The sequence below is a fragment of the Aulonocara stuartgranti genome, assembly GCF_965226115.1.
Source record: "Aulonocara stuartgranti genome assembly, chromosome: 19".
NCBI lineage: Eukaryota > Metazoa > Chordata > Actinopteri > Cichliformes > Cichlidae > Aulonocara > Aulonocara stuartgranti.
The window spans coordinates 17,997,696-18,020,167 of NC_138955.1; the positions used below are offsets into that span (position 1 = coordinate 17,997,696).

Here is a 22,472-nt window from a genome sequence, read left to right on the forward strand (position 1 = left end):
CAGATCAATAACGATCTAAGTCGAGACTAAACTGCTTCAGATTGCTGACCTATAAATGTATTCACCATTCAGCCAAACTAAATGACAGCTGTTTGGCACAACTGTACATCAGAGAGCACTTTTCAGGCTTTTACTCTGAAGGCCAACATTTAATGCCACTCTGTACACGCTGCTGGCTTGACGCATCTCTCTCGCTCTCTCTCTCCGCGCGCCGTGATCCAGCGCGGTGCCGATGCTTCGTTAAACCTGGAGCCGACTTCAGAAACACTGAGCTGCGTGATAACCGGAGAGGAAACCACATTAAAAAAAAACGAAAAAAAGTCTGCTATTTTAAGGTCGTTTTTCCATGGAAGCCAGAGTGGAAGGAGACCAACTCAGAGAGAGGATTGCATTCACAGTCTGTGCAAGTCTGTGTTAAGAGTGTGCGCGCCTCGGACTCCCACTCAGTGATGTAAAACGTGAAGGTGGATTTTGGCATGTGGCGGAGCAGGTAAAAGGTAAGACTCGTGATACTTCATCGACCATTAAATTGTTGTAACACTGATATATATATATATATATAGAGAGAGAGGGGGGGGAGAGAGAGAGAGAGAGATACATATATATTTATATTTTTTAAGCTCAAATTCATATTTCACTTCAATCCGTGACGAACATGAACAAAACCCTTCCCGACTCACTCATCAACTGGGCGATAACTCGCGAAAAAAAAGGAAAAAAAAGAAAAGATATTGACACTTGGTTTCATCAGCAGACTATAGGCGTAGTCCCTCTCCGGGCAGGAGGTGTGAGAATATTTTCAGGGGGGAAGGATGCAAGTTATTCAAATAAGTAAATAAATAAATGCGAACAGGAGAGCTGATGAGGTCCCCATGAGGTCTGTGGTGGTGAATGGAGATAAAAGCTCTGCCTCTGTTTTGGGAGGGATGTAGGTGTTGAGGGAAGAAAGGATGCTGGATTGTGATCACACTTTATGTATCATACCGTATGACTGAAAACTCAATATAAAATATAAAAAATATATATACATAAATTTTAAAAGACAATCCACCGCCTGCATGAATGGTGACGCCTGTGGATGTGACTTCTTTCCCCCCCACTTGAGATTGTTGCAGCAAAGAGATCGCATCTATACACTGTCTGACATGATGACACCAACACACTTGACAAGGTGGAGAGATAAAAACCCTCCTGTGCTGCACGGCGGGGGATGACACAAGCTCTGTATGAAGCTGGTGTTCTGCTGTGAGTCAGTGTGGCCCTGCAGCAGAGGAACGCACTGAGGAACACAGTTCTTTTTTTGTACCCCCCTCAGAGTGGACCAGGATCCCTAAAAGCCTGCGGGGATGAGATATAGTGTAGATATCCCTTCATGGGGATGAGTGTTTGCAAAAAACCCTCACTTTACACGCTCCTGTTCTGACCTTAAGTACGAGAAATAAGACTGAATTATAAATGAGTTATGCTCAGCCAAGGGACTCTCCAGCTACTGGCTCTTCTCTGACTTCCGTGGGCATTAATTGAGGATGGCATGGCTACAGTAATTGTGTGCAAATTGAATCTGGCCATTGTTATCTTCATAATAGAGAGCATAGTTCAGGGGAAATAACCAGAAATGCATTTGTAAGCCTTTTTTTAATTACTTTTTTTTTTTAAAAAGGGAACAATACTTTTGCGTTCCAAAATCCAAGGCCACAGCATGTAAGCATTTGTTCAGTGTGCTCACCAAAGTATGGTTTTTAGAAGTTTTCTTGTAACAAATGAATTTAGGTGCACGGAGGACTCTGCTGTACCTCAGGGCTTTCGGCCAGTGCTGCCCTGCTGTATCCAAGCAAGAGGGATGCTAATGGAGGGGTTGGAGGGGGGGATACAGGCGTTACCGCTGCAAGATCGAGAGAGAGTGATGCTGAGCGTGTGTCTCTGAGAGAGAGAGAGTGTGGGTGAGTGTGTGGGCATTTGTGTGTGTGAGGCGTTTCCATGGCAACCTGTCAGGGGTGTGTTTGGTCCCGGGAGATAGAGAGAGGGAGAGAGAAAGATGAGACGAGGAGAAAACTATCCCTTGTTAAGGGTTGGGGGGGGGAATGAGATAAGCTAATGGGGGGGGGGGGTAAGGTGGGATTGCCTCCGCCCCTCTGTCTTCCCCTACCACCCTATCAACCTTCTACTGTTTATTTTCTCCAACCCTGACAGGCTTCCTTTTCCCTTTCCCTTTCTCACATCTCTAACTCTGTTCCCTTGCAAGGAAATTTCAAGGCTTGCCGTGTCTGTGTCTTGTGTCACATGGGAGGATTTCTGGGTAATAACCAAGTGCACAAAACTCATCTGAGGAAATCACCGCGCCACCACCGTTTTCTCCTGACTTAACTCCCAATCAACCTTCACGCTGCCTCAATGTAATCCACAGCTGGTCATACTTACCATGACTGTATTCTTGACCTCCACAGCCTTACCAATCAAGCTCAGCCCCCCCTGTTTTTGTCCCTCATTGTGGGTGCGCAAACTAATGAGTTAACATCCCACCCGCGTAGCTGCACACAAACCGCCTGGCTGATTCTTGGCACCTTTATTTCCCTCAGATGGTGCCAATAATGGAGAAAAGCAATGCCAGTGTTTGGGTTTTATGCACTGACTGTTAAGCTCTGTCTTACATGTACTGATTCCCTTTATTGGCATTAGTTGGATTACATTAGAAATCCAACTTAAACCAAATGGAAGAATATAGGGATTGATTACATGCTGCTGCAACAAGTGTGACAAGGATTTTTTTTCTGTTATTGTTTGTGATCTAACAGAAAATAAGAGAAACAAGATCTAAGGCAAGGCAAGACATAAAAGACATAAATAAAACATAAAAGGGATTTCAAAAAGGCAAAAAAAAGAAAAAGAAGCGCACATGCAAACCAAGGACAGAAGAAAAAACAAAATAAAATATAACATTAGAAACTAAAATAGATTACAGTGCAATCACAAAGTTACACCTACAGATATGATGTGGCTGATTTCCCTCCATCCTTAAGCATGCAAAAGTCAGCCCATTTTTCTTGATCCTCCAGATTTAAATGATAATAATTAAAAATGCATCTCACCATTTATTACCAAAACGTCTGTCTTAGTCTAAGTACAGGCGAAAAAATATTCTTTGGCATCATAAACATGAAGCAATAATTTTGAGAGAAATACAAGGAAGTGTATAAAATATTTATAAAGAGAGATATTTAAAAGTGAATATATATACCAATGAACGAATCAAGTAAATTTTATTTGACCAGATTCCATTAAAGCTCAAAATTAACAGTTGATTGAGAAGCAGTTTCATGGCCATGTGAGGCCATAAATTAAGTAGATTAAAATCTTATTATGATTTTAAATGTATTACTCGCATTTGGTAGCAACTTCATGCAAGTGACCGCGGCCATAATTAGGCAAAAAAGTAATAAACTAAGCCCATCAGTGAGAAAGCAAAAAACATTCAGTGGCTGTTTTAAAAGTAGGGAATGAATTTGTCTTGATGCATGCTCAGTCATCCAGGAAAAGAAATTCCAAACACTCCTTTGATTGCAGCTATTCCACTGGCCACTGATCAATGGTCTTTGATCAGTGAGTGTTGATCAATTGTTATGACAATTTGCAATATAAATGATAAAGAAACTGACCTCACAGCCCTTTGTTTGCCAGTGGTGCTAGTTTCAGTCATTGTGCAAATGACCTGCAGTCACTTGGATGAGTGACGAAATGCAATGAAAACGCTGCGACCAGATGAATCAACTTTTCGGGATAAGGAATGAATTGACCAGCTCACTAAAAAGCCTGAGAGCTTGGTGTGGCTGTAGCTGAGGAGGCAGAGCATGTGATCTATTAATTGCAGGTTTAATCCCTGACTGCTGCAGTCTGTATGCCAACTTGCTGACTGACGCATCACAGTTCTGAATGAAATTATTTTTACAGGTTAAACCGAGATTAATTTGTACCAGAATGATGGGAATTAAAAAGTGTGGAGATGGAAAGAAGCAGCTCATCATTCCAAGCATATTACATCATCGTTCAAACATGATGTTTGATTGATTTGATTTTATTGATTAGCATTCAAATATATCAATGAATACAGAACAAAAATCTACCACAAAGCAAGAAAGCATGAGACAAGGCTAATCAAAAGGTATTGGCTGAAGCATTTGCTTATTCAAGATGGCGTGAATGTTGTGTTAGCCTGCAAGGCTGACAGGGTCACAAATTTTTACTGATGATGTGACTGCTGATAAAAGTAGAAGGTACTCTATGTTCAGTGCAAATGGATAATAACTGAAAGCATGCCAAAGAAAAATCAGCCCAAGAGGCAAAGAAAGTGAATATTCTTCAATGACCACGTCAGTGACCTGACCTCAGCCCCATACAGCGGCTTTACAGTGACTGAACCACAAATAAGCAGGAAGTGAAGGTGGGTGCAGTAAAGGCCTGCCAGAGTATTTAAAAGAGGGGATTACAGAAGTTAGTAATGTCCACAGGTTTTAGACTTCAGGCAGTCATTAGCTACAAATGATTTTCATCCAATTATTAAATCCATATATTTAACATTATCTTAGCCTGGCCCATTACTTTGGTGCTTCTGTAATTCCTCCGCATTTATTGCAATACTTAATTAAACCACTTAAGGGTGAAAGTCTTCACTTTAATCACATCTTGGTTATATCGTTTAAAATCGACTGTGGAAAAATGACAAAAATTGCGTCACTGACCATTTAGTTATGGACCTGTCTGCGGTTTCCAATGACATTTATACTAAAAATACTTTTATCTAATCAGTTATGGTTTCGATTATAGTTTAAAAATAATTTTTGCAGAAAAGGAGTTTTGGCATCACTGTTACACCAGATCTTTACGCCATACTTGGCTGATTTAGAAGGGGATGTATCGCACCTGCCTCCAAAAGCCACCAACTGTTCATCTGCACACAGATCAGTACCAGTTTTTGGATAAGTGCACTACAAAAATATACAAATATCCCTAATGGCAGGGCCTGTCTGTCTAATCTGGTTGCTAAAAGAAAAGTAGACAATTTGATTCATTATAGCAGGAATTTTTATGATTAGAAATATAATAACAGTGCACATGAATGTATAACTGGCATCATAAAAGAGGTCACTTGGTCAGTTGAAGGTCTAATGTGTTTTGTTCTCAAAATCTCTTATCATGGAGAAGCAGGAGATTTATTTTTTTTGTTTCATCTTGAATCTGAATTAAATATCATCCACGTGGAAGTTTAAATGTCATTTTCACTGAGAGCCCATTTATTGTACTTCCCAAAGTAACAATAACTCAGAGACTGAGCTGAATGAGAGTAAAATCATTTCCATTAGCAAAAACGTCTTTGCCCTTCCCATTGATGTGCTCTTTTAGAGATAATCCACAGTGATAAAAAAAAACATTAAAAATTATATTCATTGTTATTATCCAGCTACCAGGTGATCTGTTACTGCGACGTGCTCAGATTTCAACCTTTCCACAGCCAACCGGGTTACTATTGAGGAATTTTAAAGTAATTGTGTAGTTAATCACGGTGATTCTTAATGAGAGCCTGCAGTATGTGTACAGTTTGTCAGAAAATCAATACACCCCATAGGTGTCAAACACATTCTCAGGATATTAGTGCACGTTAAACTGATCATTCTGAAATAACCCATTATGACAACCTAAAGCAACAGATGGCTGCTGAAAGGCAACATTATTAATGCAAGGCAGATTTGCAGACAGAAACTTTAATTACTTAATAATTACCATGTGAATCAGTTTTATCTACACCATTAATAACTGATTAAATATTGTTCAGTTGCCACTTTTCAATCCCAGATGTCAGAGCCTCCAACTAACACACACATGAATTATATTAAGACTTTAAATTTCCAGGGTTTTACATGTAATAAGGTCAATAAGGTTTCCCAGTAACACTACAATAAAAAGCAAATGTTTCAGCTTCTGAATTGTCATATACAGAATGCTTATAGAAGAAGTTTCATGGACTTCAATAAATAATTCTTTTTATTTGAGTAATATAATTAACTTAGGTCCTTTTGTGCAGGTTGCTCTATAATGTTGGAGTTTGTTTCATGTTCACTGTGTTTCACAGTCAGGGAGGAAGACTCTCCTCTCACTTAATCTGACTGGAAAAGGAAGAAGATATGTCAAGTTAAATAAGTCTTCTTGCTGTTTTCTATTAATATCTTCATAGCAAAATATATTCTTAAATTTGAGTTTAAGCACTAACGTTTAGCCCCAGTGGCAAGATTATAAATCTAGAAAGGATAAAGCAACGTGGCATTTATGTTCATATCATTAATAATACAGTATATTTTAAAAGGGTGCCTAGCAGACGCAAAGGTGTAGAATATGAGAATTTTATGTAACTTTTCTTAAGAAAAAAAGGAAATGGCTATAACAAGTGGAAACCAGATAAAAGCCCCCAAATGTTTAGTCAGAGAGATGCGATAAAACACAAATTAGTTTACTTTTTTTTTTTTTAACTACCCTGTGCTAAATGGCTCCATATCAGAAATAATCACACTCGATCTTAAAGTACTTTGAGAAGAACTAACTTTATTAAACGGTGTATAAAATAGTTGTCTAATCCAAGGAGTCCCAGATAAATCAGCGAATAATGACAAGAGCCATGACTTCCCACTCCTCTTCTGAATATAGATGTGTCCAAAGCAAGAGGACAGTGAGGACTCTTTTCATATTAAGCAACACATTAGCGATGCAGCGAGCTCCAGAGTGCTCGGTTGTTATTGGAGACGAATTTTTTGTTTGACAGGCAAGATGAGGCCAGTGTGTGGGGCCCTTTTGCTGGAGTGTGATTAGCATTGCAGATGCTGGTTTCTGTAGGCGTCAGTTTCAACAAACTCAAGGTTCCCCGTCTCCAGTGCACGATTAAAATGTAACAGTGATGCGTGGTTAATTCGCAGGAGCAGTATTATGCTGCAACACTCAAAGAGCCTATTTTTTGCTCAGGTGTATATTGCACCTCCTCCTGCATGGGCTTTTTTTGCACCTCCTCTTGCACATAAATACACACAAGGGCTGCAACCACACGAGTTTCTCTGTGCTGAAGTCTAATATGTCTCAAAGCTGCCAACAGCTATTACTTTCTGCAGGTATTCAATATTAAAAATTAATGTGTGAATATGAAAGGGAAATGAGGGGATTCGTGACTTTCCTCGAGAAACGAAGGTAAAGATGAATTAATTTTAGTATTAGAATTTAGCACAGAAAGCAAAAGTAATAAGAATAACCACTGGCATGATCATAATAACCGTAATAATAATTGGGATGATCCACAATAGTCAGTAATCCTCAGTCCTAATAAATAAAGGGATCATAAAAACATCATCTTCGTGTAATTTAGGTCCATTAAGGTTATGACCCTCCCACAGACAACCAGTGTAGCATTGATCAGCTTTAAAGTATGTGATCAATCAAACCGCATCATATCTGTTAGTGTAGACAACAGTAGAAGCTGATTCTTAATGAAAGCCTGCAGCATCGGGGCCATTTATCAGAAAATCAATATACACTATTGGTGTCAACCTACGCTGTATACACACAAACACACACAGTTGGACATGGGTCCAGCTTGTAGTGGGTGTTCTGTGTGTGCATGGGTTGCCATTAGTATAGGAAGTGCAGGCAAAAAAAACCCATCATTGAGCTGTGCTGTGTGGCATTTTAAAGACTAATATATTATTCATGAAGAAATTTGATTGTCTGTAGTTTTTTATCCTCTTACACTTCATCATTATGTGTTCATTTGTTCATAGCGATATTAGCTTTGGGGTAGTTTTGGCATACAGCCGGTTTCTTCTGTTTAGATAAAAAACAACCTTTAGATTTACCTACTTTGTTAAACTGCTTTGAAACTCAAATATCCAACTGAATACACGAGTAAACTGGCACCAACTCAATGCTTTTACATATGTAGAATTGGTCAAAGTGACCAGAAGAGTTTCTAGGAGGATGTTGGAAACTCCATAACCACCTCTGGGGTTCACACAGGATGGCCCAGAAAAAGAAAAAATCATGTAAAGGTGTGTGGGATAGTTTCTTGGCACAAATTGGGCCTCTTAGGACCAACTAAGCATCATTTAAATGCCACAGCCTACCTGATTATTATTGTTGCTCATGTCTGCTATCTTGCAGGGGAATAACAGAACATGTCACTGAGTTAGGATCATTTCAAGGTGGTTTCTTTAACACGACATAGAGTTCACTGTACTAAGCAGTCCACACTCACAGTTTCCACATCCTAGTCTTAGATCTTATATAGCACCTTTGGGATTTTGGTGGGATTTGCATCATGAACGTGCCGCTGATACATCTGCAGCAGCCAAAAACCAAAATCTCTGAAGAATGTTTCCAACACCTTCTTGATTTTATGATACGAAGAATTTAAGCAGCTCTGGAAGAGAAAAGAGGGCCCAACCCAGTACTAACGATATGTACCTAATGAAGTGTCAGGTGAGTGTAATTTATAGCATCTTGGTAACCTTTTCACTACTGTAGTAATTGGGACTGTATAACTGTATTATTTAGGAAATTACTCAGAATACGTGGTGTGTAACATACGTTGTTGTGATTTGACAGCCCACGTTCTTCCAAGAGATTGTTCACTTATTAAACAAGACCTGCGTATATGCAAACTCATATAGGCACAACCTAAATAGGTATATACAAAAATGTTGCCATGGTGAGCTAGAAGATGCTACAAAGTTTTGTGACATACTGCATTCTGAATGTTGTAAGGGGTTAATTTAATACCAACTGTGAAGCTTTCAAGTAATTTCCATGCGCAAACTAGTGATGGGTAAAATTCAAGTTCCTCCTTTTCTACAGTGAAACATTTTCAGGAATGCTTACATAGTTTAAACCAGACAACAGGAACCAATAATCGATAGCTGTTCTTCCATTCATGCCAATAATGATCTCACTGTAGTTCCATCCTGCAAACTTTATGTATAATCTTTTATTGCCTTAATGCAAGTCAGTGTATACTTTACACATATTGTAGCATTGCAGATTGTTGTGACGATTGAATGAAAACACCTCTGAGGTGCTAAAAGTCAAAATGTTTAGAAGTATCTGCCATTCTTGCTGCTATATATAAATGCGCTCAGCTCTCAGCAATGTCAGGAGCAAATAATGGTGCACATCCTTTCCATTGAGAAATGAGAAAACATTGCAACAGGCAGGTCTCTGGAGGACACTCTTGCAAGAGATGCCAGTAAAATTGGGGGGAAAGCACAAAGAGTTCTTCAGGTTAGTGTGGGCAACCTTCCTCTGGCACTGTCACAAACACAGAGGGAGGCTGACATTAGACACTTCCACGATATGTATTCTCAGTGTTGGGACTAACGCGTTATTAAGTAACGCGTTACAGTAACTACGTTATTATTGTGGTAACGAGCACGGTAACTAGTTATTATGCCAAAATCAGGAACGCATTAGTCGTTACTGGGATTTAGATAGGGTCGTTACTCGTTACTTCGTGTGGTGGCTATCACGGAGCTTCCACAGATTCAGTAACATTAGCAAGTGGTGGAGGCCAGCAGGTGGATGAAGGAAAGGGGACGCAGAAGGAAAAGAGACCGCCGGTCCAAGTGTGAACTGAACTTCAGGTAAGAAGTTCTGACCTGCAGTCTCTCTGGGTCAGATATGAACCAAGTTTAGGTGGAGTTTATTTTCGTTATTCTGACTTTTTCCGTACTGCGTGCTAGCTAGCATGACGGAGTTTCTATACAGCTGGGTGGTGCTATGAAGTTAATGATGTTGAACTTTATTTTGTTCATAAGTTATTAGAGTTGCAACCGTCCCGTCTGGTATTCAGAGAAAATATTACGCGTTTCTTATTGAGGTGAAAAGGAACAGTTTGTCCCGTAATTCAGCTACAATGAAAAAGACACAAAGCTGGAGTTATTCTGTGTCTTTGCTGCACAGCTGCCTCTTCTTCTTTCATTCTCCCCCCTCCCTCTCCCGTTTCTACTTCAATCATGAAAACTGATCAATGATCAGCTGATCGGCTTTTCTCTCTTGTTTGTTTATCGCTCACTTTGCGCCGAAAGAGGAAACCAGCAGATGTCGCGGTAAACAACAGCAGCACATTTAAGCTTGATCAGCTGTTGTTAGAATTTATTTAATATTAATTTCTAGTATCAGCTGATGTTTGCTGGAGCCACAGCTGTAAACCTGCTGGTCATGATATGGTTTGGTTATCTGGTGAGAGGGAAACATGAAGATGAAACCAGGAGATGTCCTTACTGGATCATCAGAGCTGAACGGGTGATGGAGAAACAGGTTTACCTTTTAGGTGACATGAATGAGTTGAAGGGAAGTTATGAACTGTTTCTGAGAGACAAATAACACCAGGATCCTTTTTTAGGTAGCTGACAGCTGGTAACTGTGCAGGGGCGGGTCTAGCAAAGTGTTGCCAGGGGGGCATGTAGGGCATTAACAGGGAAAGGAGGGCACAAAGAAATACTTTTCTTTCTTATTCTCATTTAAAATGTCTAGCTTTTAAAAAATAATTATCTGAGTCTTACAACAAACGATTGACAGATTGATACATATATACCATCAGAACAGTGTACATCACTGTCACAACAGTGTTTGTTTTCATTCAAAGGCTTTAAGATTTTTCCTATAATGGTGGGCCGGTCTCTAGTCAAAATGCCCGGGCCAATTTTCTGTCCCAGTCCAGCCCTGTATGCAGCTCAGCTGCAGTCTGGTGTTGCCTACATCTTCCTATTCAGAAGGCAGAATTTCTGAGTTCTGAGTACAATCGAAAGCACCACGACTGCATTTTTTGTGTTGCATGTAAAAGGCGCACATGACTCTGTGACGTAGGCTAGAATCATGGCAGCAGTCAATGACGGTCCAGGCGTGGGATTTCTCTCGTGGAAATATGCATTATACATTATACATTATATTTTCCTTTCTATTGGTAGGTGGCACAGTGCACTTGTGGCAAGTAAGCAAGCTAGAAGACTGGCAAAGTTATGGAAGAAACACATTAACAAGAGAATTCTGAGTAAAACCAAAGTTACTTTCCCTAGGAACTAGTTACTTTGAAAGTAACGAGTAACTTGAAGTAACTGAGTTACTTTTGAGAGAAGTAACTAGTAATGTAACTAAGTTACTATTTTAAAGTAACTTACCCAACACTGTGTATTCTATATTGTTTATGAGCACAGTTTGTAGAAGCAGCTTTTTATAAAGTGGTGCGTTCATTTACACTTTAGTGCAAAGAGTGATATTTTCCTGCACCTGTGAATTTTTCCGAGCTTAGCTAATGAGAACTTATGAGAAGTTTCAGTATTCAGTGTTTCTCCTGGGTAGAAACAGCCTCAACATTATGTTGCACCATCCAAAGTTTTTAATTCTCTAAACTTGTTAGCTGCTTGTAGGTTAGTAGGAACTCAGTGAACCCTTTTAATTTTTAAAGTAACTTTAAATTCAATAAAAATTCAAGTGCCAAAATTCTGGACTACACTAACAATACACATGAGGCTTTTCTCAGAACCAAGTTAATCCCAACATTCCCAACAATAAAGCATGCCGTTTAATCACAGTGAATCATGCTAGCTGAGTTTACAAGCTGCTGCTAGCATTAGCTCCTAAGCTTCAAACCACTGGGTCATGTTAAACAGCTACATTTTAATGGATGTGCCCATGTTATATACAATATAATTAATTTGTTAGCTAGTCTGCACAATCTCCACACCAAATAAAGATTTATTACCGGTATGAACTGGCTCTATATACAACAGCAGACACTTTATTAGGCACAACTTGCTAGTATTGGGCTGCCTTCAGAAGTAGCTTAATTCTTTGTGTGAGAAATTCGAGAAGATGCTGAAAACAGTCCTCAGAGACTTTGGCATTGACACGATAACGTTGCAGTTGTTGCAGATTTGCATGTGCATGATGTGAATCTCCAGTTCCACCACAGCCTGTGCTCTGTTTGATTGAGATCTGATGCAGGAAACCAGATTTGAGCTTTGTGCACATTATCCAGCCATCAGCAGCCATCAGAAAATGGGTACTGTGTGGTCGTAAAGGGATGCAATAATACTCAGGTAGGCTGTGGTATTTAAATGATACCCAGTTGGTGCTAATGGGCCCAAAGAAAATATTTTTATTCCATTACACTGAACCCATCAGCCTGAACTGTTGATGCAAGACACGGTGGATCCACACTTTCATGTTGGTTACACCATCTGAGTGTTGCAGGGGACATTGAGACTCATCAGACCAGGTAATGGTTTTCCAGTCTTCTAATGTTGAATTTTGGTGAGCTCAATTTCCTGTTCTTGGCTGACGGAAGTGGCAACCGCTGTGGTTGTCTTCTGCTGCTGCAGCCCATCTACTTCAAGGTTTGACATTTAGAGATGCTCTCCTGCAAACCTTGGTTTCCAATGAGTTACATTTGCTTAATGGTCAGCAATGTGGCCATTTTTCTCTGGCGGCTGGCATCAAGAAAGTATTTTCTCACTAAGAAGTGCCGCTCACTGGATGTTTTCTCTTCTCCTCTCAGACCATTCTCTGTAAACCCTAGAGATGGTTCTTTGGGAAAATCCCAGTAGATTTCTGAGCTACCCAGACGAGCCCATTTAGCATCAACTGCCACACCACATTCAAAGTCACTTAAATCACCTTTGTGTCACATTCTGATGTTCAGTTTGAACTTCAGCAGGTCATCAACTAACACAGATGTTTTTATGCTTAAATGTTTTGCATTGCAACCATGTGATTGGCTGATGAGATATTTATGTTCTCGAACAGCTATACCTTATGAGTATAAATACAACTGGGTTAAAAATGAATTGAATTACTTTATAACACTTTTTAAACACTCTAGATTTTCATGATGACAGGATTCAAACTGATTAGATCATTTCACAGCTTTTTGAATTGACTTATTCCAGCAGGGACCAACAGGAGAGACGAGGAATTAAGTGTGACATAAGCCCACAGCCAGATTCGATATGAGAATATCAGACTGCCTGCGAGCCCTCCCACCCTCATCTCTTTTCATTCTCAACAGTGAGGTCCGTAACCCTGCATCTCCAGGAGTTCTTCCTGCATCTGGCCCATATTCTATCATTAGCTCCCCCGCCCCTTCTCCCCCACTGCCTCCCTCCATCTCTGTTACTGCAAATTCACTTTAGTCACATGTACAGTAAAAATGATAGAAATGCATTAGGGCAAAATAGATAGAACATTGTGCAGGTGATAGAGTATAAAGCCCAGAGGAGTCTTTGAAAGCAAAACAAAATGCAGCTGAAATGAGCAGAGATGGGTTCTAAAGACTTCACTGAAATGGACAACAGAGGGGAAGTGATGGCAAAGGGAGCAGCGCGGCAATGTCATTTCAGGTTGTCAAACTCTACAGCATGAAATTAAGCAAACCAGGTGGGGAGAATGAACGTTAGAGCAGTGGTAGGTGAGGGGGAGCTTGATTCAAATCAGAAGTTTGACTCTTTAATGCAAAGATAAACTGCCCTGAATTCAGGATTCAAAACACAAATGCAGCTATGAACGATGTGCAAAGCAAATGCTGAATCTTTTTGCTTTCATGTTGCATTTTCTGATGCTTTTGCAGCAGCCGGGAAAATAAATGAAACATCACCCTGTGAAGTAAGAATAACGCAGCATCTACACAGTGGATTTCTTTATGAAAGAGTTCAATGAATAGCAAAATAAAAGTCTGGTATAAAAAGACACTATTCACATTATGCTTCCCGAGCGTAATAAATGACACCAGGTGATAGGCAAACACAAATCAAACTGATTTCCTGACATCATATCCTCGGTAATAAAAACAGCTGCTGATTGCCTGTCATGTGTGATAGAGGGAACGAGACCGCCTGCTGTTGCACATTTCAGAACAAATATTGCTCCGGTCTCAGATGGTCAACATGGCTTTATCCACCTCTGTGACAGGACGCGAGATGGCTTTGCTTGAGCGCTCGGTAATAGCACAAATAAAAAACAGTAAGTGCTGATACAGAGAGGTTGTTTGTTCGGTGGTAGAGAACAGATCGGTGCTCCTGGGGAGCACCTGCTATACTGTAGTAACGACCCTGTCAATACGATTGGCCCACAGAGCTTCAGTCTTAATGCACTCACCTGCTTGTCATTATAAAGCACTTGAAAGAACAGAGAGGCCATTATATTCACAGTGTAGCACCAGTTGTGGAGCCCGTGGCCTCTCAGCTGTCCTGTTGCGTGGACACCAACGCTCTGGCTGATCCTCTGTCTGAGAGCACACTCCTTGCCGTGGGGGCTGTTTGGCTGGTTGACGGCCAAAGCCGCAGCTTCAGTGGCTTTTCAGGATGACAGCATTGGCACCACATGTCTGCAATAACTGTGTCCTTCTCTGCATCTAACGCAGAGATGTGCAGAGCTGCCTGTCAATTGGGATAATTATAAGTTTGGCTTGGTGATTTTTTGCTTTAGAAGTATGGGCTGTATTTAAAATATAGAAAAGGCCTTTGGCTCTGCAATCTTTCCAATCTCCAGCAGGAGGCCTTCCCCTTCTCAACTCATCACATTGTATGCAAGTCTATGAAAAAATTGCCCTACTAATCATTTGATTTATGAACTCAGTAGACATTTTCACAATGAATTTATGGTCTCAAAAACTAATTTTTACTTTTATTTAATACAGCACAATGTTCATTTTGTAAATTATGCTCCCATTTAGAGTAAATTTAGTGATAACTGCAAGCACATTCTAGCTATTTGTGACTGACAGCTGCTACCATGTGAGCATGTTTACCTCACTTATCACCTCCTTTAAAAATAAATGCACCCCAAGAGCCTCCAAAATGGGTGACATCTCTGTAGCTGCATCATGCACTTTTTTACAGTCTAGTGTAGCTATGTTCACACGTGCACTGCAGCGCTGAACTGAAAGTCTGTGTGATTCACTGATGTGCAAATAGGCGAATATATTCACAGCTAGCTTGTGGTCTTTCTGAGTGGTGCCTGCTGCACGTTCTGCCCAGGCAGCATCCTCACCTAAAAAAGTATTTTCAGTAGTGTAAACGCTCTGCAGACTTTGTGTAGTTTTCCTGTCTTTCTTCTCCCGACATTGTCTGGAGTTCACGTGTCAACCTTTATTTAGCAGTAGATTTGTTTTATTTTTTCATTGAGTTTCCTCACCTGTAATATTTGTGCTCATACGGGGAGGAGTGCGTCTCAGAAACTTTTGTTGCTGAAGCAGTTCTTGTTACTGATGTGGGCCCGAATACATCAAAGATGCCAGTGACAACCACAGATAACTTTTCATCAATAATTTTCACTTCATCCAACTGAGCAGAAAACTTATTTACAGTGGAAGACAGGCAGAGATGAGGATGACAAAGGAGCAGCGCAAGTAATTTCATTCGAATTCCGTTTGCCTCCGTTGTACCGCCGTGGTGGCAGAAATCTCAGCAGCAGACATCTCAAAGCCTCAGCAAAAAATATGAAAAGGTAGCCAAGCCATAGTGTGAGACAGTGAGTGATAGCGAGAAAGTTTGAACTGCCCTCTCTTAAAAATTCGGAGCCTGTTTTACATCAGAATGAGATCAAAAGTTTTCAGATTTTGGGGAAAGTGTTGTCACAATGTGAGTTGTTTGTTTTTTTTAGTTACTGTTACTGCAATGAAGGCAAATTTAATTATGACGTCGTTGCAAATAAATACCACAACTGCAAGAAATTTTACTTTTAATGATTTCAGCTACGCGTTTAGGTGCACCAGGTCTGTCCAGCGTCTTCCCCCGCCACCTGATCCAACTCACCACCAGGTGGTGATCAGTTGACAGCTCAGCCCCTCTCTTTACCCGAGTGTCCAGAACATATGGTCGCAGATCTGCTGATACGATTACAAAATCGATCATCGACCTACGGCCTAGAGCGTCCTGGTGCCACGTGCACTTATGGACACTCTTATGTTCGAACAGGGTGTTCGTTATGGCCAAACTGTGATTAGCACAGAAGTCCAATAACAGAGCACCGCTCGGGTTCAGATCAGGGAGGCCGTTCCTCCCAATCACGCCCCTCCAGGTCTCGCTGTCGTTACCCACGTGAGCATTGAAGTCTCCCAGCAGGACAACAGAGTCTCCAAGTGGAGCACCCTCCAGCACCCCCCCCCCCCCCCAGGGACTCTAAGAAGGCTGGGTACTCTGAACTGCCACTCGGCGCATAAGCGCAGATGACAGTCAGGACCCGTTCCCCGACCCTAAGGCGCAGGGAACAAACCCTCTCGTCCACCGGGAAAAACCCCAACGTACCGGCAGCAAGCCGAGGGGATATTAGGATACCCACCCCAGCCCGCCGCCTCTCACCAAGGGCAACTCCAGACTGAGACAGAGTCCAGCCCCTCTCCAGGAGACTGGTTCCAGAGCCCAAGCCATGTGTAGAGGTGAGCCCGACTATATCTAGCCGGTACCTCTCAACCTCACGCAGGAACTCAGGCTCCTTCCCCACCAGAGAGGTGACATTCCATGTCCCTATTGCCAGTCTTGGCAGCTGGGGGTCAGTCCGCCAGGGCCTCCGCTCCTGGCCGCCACCTGGCACACAATGCACCCGACCCCTATGGCGCCTCCTGCGGGTGGTGGGCCTGCGGGAGGATGGGCCCATGTCTCCTCTTCGGGCTGTGCCCGGCCGGGCCCCATGGACTAAGGCCCGGCCACCAGACGCTCGCCCTCGGGCACCCTCCCCAGGCCTGGCTCCAGGGCGAGGCCCCGGTAACCCTATCCCGGGCAGGGTAAACTGTTCCCTCGGTGTCCTTTTCATAAGGGTCTTAGTGAGGGTGTGCTGGGAACGTCTAGCAGAGGCCCCAGTCCGCGAGATCTTCAACGCACACCTCCGGCAGAGCTTCAACAGCATTCCGAGGGAGACTGGGGACATTGAGTCCGAATGGACCATGTTCAGCGTCTCCATTGCCGAAGCTGCTGCATTGAGCTGCGGCCGCAAGGTGGTTGGTGCCTGCCGTAGCGGTAATCCCCGAACCAAATGGTGGACACCAGAGGTGAAGGGAGCCACTAGGCTGAAGAAGGAGTCCTATCGGGCTTGGTTAGCCTGTGGGACTCCGGAGGCAGCCGACAGGTATCGACAGGCCAAGCGGAATGCGGCTTGGGCAGTGGCTGAAGCAAAAACTCGGGTGTGGGAGGAGTTCGGAGAGGCCATGGAAAAAGACTTTCGGACTGCCTCGAAGAGATTCTGGCAAACCGTCAGACGTCTCAGGAGGGGAAAGCGGTGCTCTACCTGCACTGTGTATAGTGCTGGCAGAGCGCTGCTGACGTCGACTGAGAAAATTGTCAGGCGGTGGAAGGAATACTTCGAGGTCCTCTTTAATCCCACTGACACGTCTTCCGAGGAGGAAGCAGAGTCTGGGGATGAGGGGAATGACCCGCCAATTTCCGGGGGCGAGGTCACTGAGGCAGTTAAACAACTCCTTGGTGGCAGAGCCCCTGGTGTTGATGAGGTCCGCCCCGAGTTCCTGAAGGCTCTGGACGTTGTAGGGCTGTCCTGGTTGACACGCCTCTGCAATGTTGCGTGGAGATCAGGGGCAGTACCTGTGGACTGGCAGACCGGGATGGTGGTCCCCATCTTTAAGAAAGGGGACCGGAGGGTGTGTTCCAACTACAGGGGGATCACACTCCTCAGCCTCCCTGGGAAAGTCTATGCCAGGGTGCTGGAAAGGAGAGTTCGTCCGTTAGTCGAACCTCGGATACAGGAGGAACAATGCGGTTTTCGTCCTGGTCGCAGAACACTGGACCAGCTCTTTATCCTCTCCAGGATACTTGAGGGTGCATGGGAGTTTGCCCAACCAGTCTACATGTGTTTTGTGGACTTGGAGAAGGCATTCGACCGTGTCCCTCGGGGTGTCCTGTGGGAGGTGTTGCGGGAATATGGGGTGTCTGGCCCATTGCTACGGGCCATTCGATCCCTATACAACCGTTGCAAGAGCTTGGTTCGCATTGCCGGCAATAAGTCGGACTCGTTCCCGGTGGGTGATGGGCTCCGCCAGGGCTGCCCTTTGTTTCCGGTTCTGTTCATAATTTTTATGGACAGGATTTCTAGGCGCAGCCAAGTGGCGGAGGGCTTTCGCTTTGGTGGCCTCAGAATCTCATCTCTGATTTTTGCAGATGATGTGGTTCTATTGGCTTCATCGGGTGAGGGCCTCCAGCTCGCACTGGAACGGTTCGCAGCCGAGTGTGAAGCAGCGGGAATGAGGATCAGCACCTCCAAATCTGAGGCCATGGTTCTCAGCCGGAAAAGGGTGGAGTGCCCACTCCGGGTCGGGGATGAGTTCCTGCCCCAAGTGGAGGAGTTCAAGTATCTCGGGGTCTTGTTCGCGAGTGATGGGAGAAGGGAGCCGGAGATCGACAGATGGATTGGGGCTGCAGCTGCAGTAATGCGGACGCTGCACCGGTCCGTCGTGGTGAAGAGGGAGCTGAGTGTAAAAGCGAAGCTCTCAATTTACCGGTCGATCTACGTCCCTACCCTCACCTATGGCCACGAGCTGTGGGTAGTGACCGAAAGAACGAGATCGCGGATACAAGCGGCAGAAATGAGCTTCCTCCGAAGGGTGGCTGGCCTCTCCCTTAGAGATAGGGTGAGAAGTTCGGCCATCCGGGAGGGGCTCAGAGTAGAGCAGCTGCTGCTCCACATCGAAAGGAGCCAGCTGAGGTGGTTCGGGCATCTGACAAGGATGCCCCCTGGGCGCCTCCTGGGTGAGGTGTTCCAGGCATGTCCCACCGGCAGGAGGCCCCGGGGCAGACCCAGGACACGCTGGAGAGATTATATCTCTCGGCTGGCCTGGGAACGCCTTGGTATTCCCCCGGACAAGCTGGAGGAGGTGGCTGGGGAGAGGGAGGTCTGGGCCTCTTTGCTTAGGCTGCTGCCCCCGCGACCCGGCCCCGGACAAAGCGGATGAAGATGGATGGATGGATGGATGGATGGATGGATGGATGATTTCAGCTACAAAATGCCTTTTGTAAATTTATGATTTTAAAGTCTTACGCAACTTTGCATTCACTTTACCGTCACTAAACTACTTCTGAATATTTTTTGTTATCAAATCAACAACGTTTTAAGATTTAGTTATGACATAATATCTAATTAGAAATTATAAAAATATTCCATGTTAGGGCAAATTGACTGTAAACACAGCAATCCTAGCCTTGCACACCAGATTCTGCAACACCACACTGAGATTTGAAGGGATAACATGGCTGAGTTTATGTATAAATTGCTGTGTGCAGCCTCAGAGCAAGCTCTGCTAATTTTTAGTAATTTGTTGTCTCTGCATGTTTGCCAAAATAAGTGCATTTGCTGTAATGCTGTAAGAGTCTTGCAATCCAGCTGGCAAACACACCGGAATAAATCTAAGCATTTCACCGTGTAATTGAGGAAGAGCACAGGGTGTCTGCTGAAAGACGGGTTTTCGGCAGAACAAATATTCCGGAGGTGTCTGAATGTTACACTTTGGAGCAGCTGAGTGAAGACTGAGCTGCTGTTGGGACAGTGACAATTTGATGAGAGAACATCCCGAGTTTGTTGCAATTTCCTAATCTCGCAAAATGTGTAAGCTTCCCTTCTCGCCGTGTTTGTCAGCTGCTTTGGGGGTTAATTAGCATAGCGGTGCTGGAAATGGATCCACTGCAGCAGAAGACTGTCCCTTATTTCACACAGTGGACAGACTTAACAATCTCACAGAGACAGCCCAAATTTCAGGAAACCATAAAAGTTATGTTTTGCTAAATACTGTGACTTACCTGCCTTTCTGTAAAATAACACTGTGAACCTCTCGGTTTTGTAACACCTAAATAAAATGAATAAATCCCACATAAAATCCAGGTGTTCAGAGAAAAACTGTATATGGTGTCATATTGTTGACATAATGAGTAAATGCTCTACCAGCTGGAATGAAATGACACTCATTTCTCGCCACTGTGGAGCTGAGAGTTTTGAATCAAAGCACAAGTAATGGCACGTTTTCATTTCAGCCTTATAAAGCTGTCAGCTTCTCTTTAACTCATTATTATTGCTTAAACCATGTGTTCCCTGAAACTCATTGCCCATACAAATGTAGCTACCTTATTACTCATTATTATTTCCTTTTACCTTGTATCTTCCCCAAAGTATCTCTTTGTTTGCTGTGCTTCACACTAGACCGTTTTTTTCTTTATATGATTTCAAGCCCAAAATATGCCTCAGTTTGCGTTAGCATCTCAGCTCTCCTCTCTCACTGTCTCTTTGTTTCGTGCTGTTGCAGGGCACAGTGTTCTTCATGGGGGTTTCCTTTAGAAAGCATTGAAATACTGTCCTTTCATATGCCTCGCTGATTTATTAATTACTCAACACAGCATTTTCACAGTCACAGTTGACATTGAGGATGCATTGGAGTTTCATGCTTGGGTGCAGTTAGCGGTCGCACTGTATGCATGTCGCCCCGGACATGTGCTGTACAACAGAGGGGTGCACCAGTTAGCGCTGTCACCCTAAAGCAAGAATGTTGCATATATGTCTCCCTGCTCGTCTTTGGAGTATCACCCACAGATACACATGTCACGTTAATGAGTGATTTCACAGTATATTAACATGAATGGCTTTCTCTCTCTCTATTTGGCCTGTGATTGACTGACAGCCTGTCCACGGTGCACTAAACCTTTCACTTTGTGACAATTAGAATAGGCCCCGCCCTCCCTGTGACCCTGAATCCATCCATTTGTCCATCATCCATCTGTTCATCATCAATATGCTGATTCCAAGATCAAAACTCCAAGAAATTTCAGATGTTGTAGGTAGCAGATCCATTTCTCCATTCTTTGGAGGCACAGTTTTTTCAGTAATTCACTATGGGAGTCATTAAAGGGAGGATAATTGCTGGAATATTTTACTTAAGAAGTTCTGGTGCTTCCGTTACATTTTCCTCAAGTCGCAGGTCTCACAAGAGAACAGTAAGCAGGCGCTCTGAGACATATGCAGGATTGTACAGTATCTCATTAATCTGTTGTAAAGCACATTAAGGGAAATCTTTTGTAACAAAGTATTTTAATTTCCTTTTTAGTTGCACCAGTTGCTGCTTTGTATTTCATGGTTTAAGCAGGTGACTTGTCTATGAGATAGAAAAGCCCTTCAGTTGTCTTTAACAGGAATATCAAATGAAGCTAAATTTCCCTTCATAGGGAAGAAAGGTTAGTATCATTTCTCCTTCTAAAAATAGGTCTTTGCGTGAGGCTGCCTCATTCTCATCTGCATGCTAGCTCTTGCCAAACCCACCATGTAACACATGACCTGTTGATCTACAGAAGGCGAGAGAAAACGAATCAAGCTGTTTGCTCCTGATTGCTCTCTAAAACATAAAAATACTGTTTCTGTGAATGACAAAAGTCGCTTTAATGTTTCCGGCCACTTATCAGCCTTAATGGATCACTGAAGCGGAAGAGAACTATCAGGGTGCACTCTGGTTGCATGTGCTAAGTGCACTCAACATTTCTGCACTGATTTGCCATTCTTGGATAATAATTTGCAAAACTACTTCTCTTTAGTACTTTTGACACAAAGTAATCAATACTCAGTTCTGTTGACTTCTCATATAATGCCAAGAACAGTCAGATTTTTTTTCTTGGGGTGTTTTAGAGAAATAAACAGAGAAGTGTTTAAATGTATCCAGTACCGATGGCTAACAGTTATGCCACCCGATACCCAAATATTTCCAATATTTTTTTGATGAACTTTTGTTACTTAAACCTGAGTTATAGTACTGCATATTTTATATTTTGGTCCTATTATAAAAGGTCAAACCAAATTTTGGCATGAGGAAGACTTTGTCTGAGTTTGGGGATTTTATTTTGCTTCGGTGATCTGCCTCCTTGAGAAGTCTACGTGGTCATAAGTTTACTTGTAAAGTGCACTCAAAAGCATTTTGGCTCATAAAGAAAAGTCTAGTCTATTTGGCTCTACTTAATAAAACCATAAGACATTGTGTCTTTTCTTGACTTATAACTGAAAGCTGTACACAGACACTGAAAGAGACTCTCTGACAGAAACATGGCCACGGTCACTGATAAGTGAAGTTGTTTTCATGTTTCTGGGTCTTTGAGTGTTTTGTAGACTCATGATTTGTTCCTTTGGATTTAAGAGATGTTTTATGGTCAAGTTCTTTATTTCTGCACAAAGAATCCAAGGAACACTGCACACCCACATGGTTTCAACTAGCAGGTTGAGTGTAGGTCTGCTCTTTAGCATAACCTGCTTGATTGTCCTTTTTGACTCTAATTAAAAACATAATTTAAAAAATAAGCATCAGGCTACATTTAGTAAAACATGAAAACGTATTAGAAAAATGTTTGCTGAGGTCAGAGATCAAGATAACCGAAGGGTTGTTTTCCAATAGAAATCTTTTCAGTAGTCGCCCCCTTCTGGTGATT

At 42.7% G+C, this 22,472-nt stretch overlaps 1 protein-coding gene across 4 annotated transcripts in view; it reads left to right on the plus strand.

The window, feature by feature from the left end:
• The first annotated feature begins 215 nt into the window (after window positions 1–215).
• Window positions 216–22,472, plus strand: part of lingo2b (leucine rich repeat and Ig domain containing 2b) — a 41,406-nt gene continuing 19,149 nt past the window's right edge. For 2 of the 4 annotated variants that reach the window (XM_082515325.1, XM_082515323.1), the window contains exon 1: window positions 216–497. The gene's annotated coding sequence lies outside the window, so the exon portion shown is untranslated. Of the gene's footprint in view, window positions 498–9,357; window positions 9,663–22,472 lie in introns of those variants that run through there. The other 2 variants (XM_082515324.1, XM_082515322.1) reach the window with 1 other exon arrangement.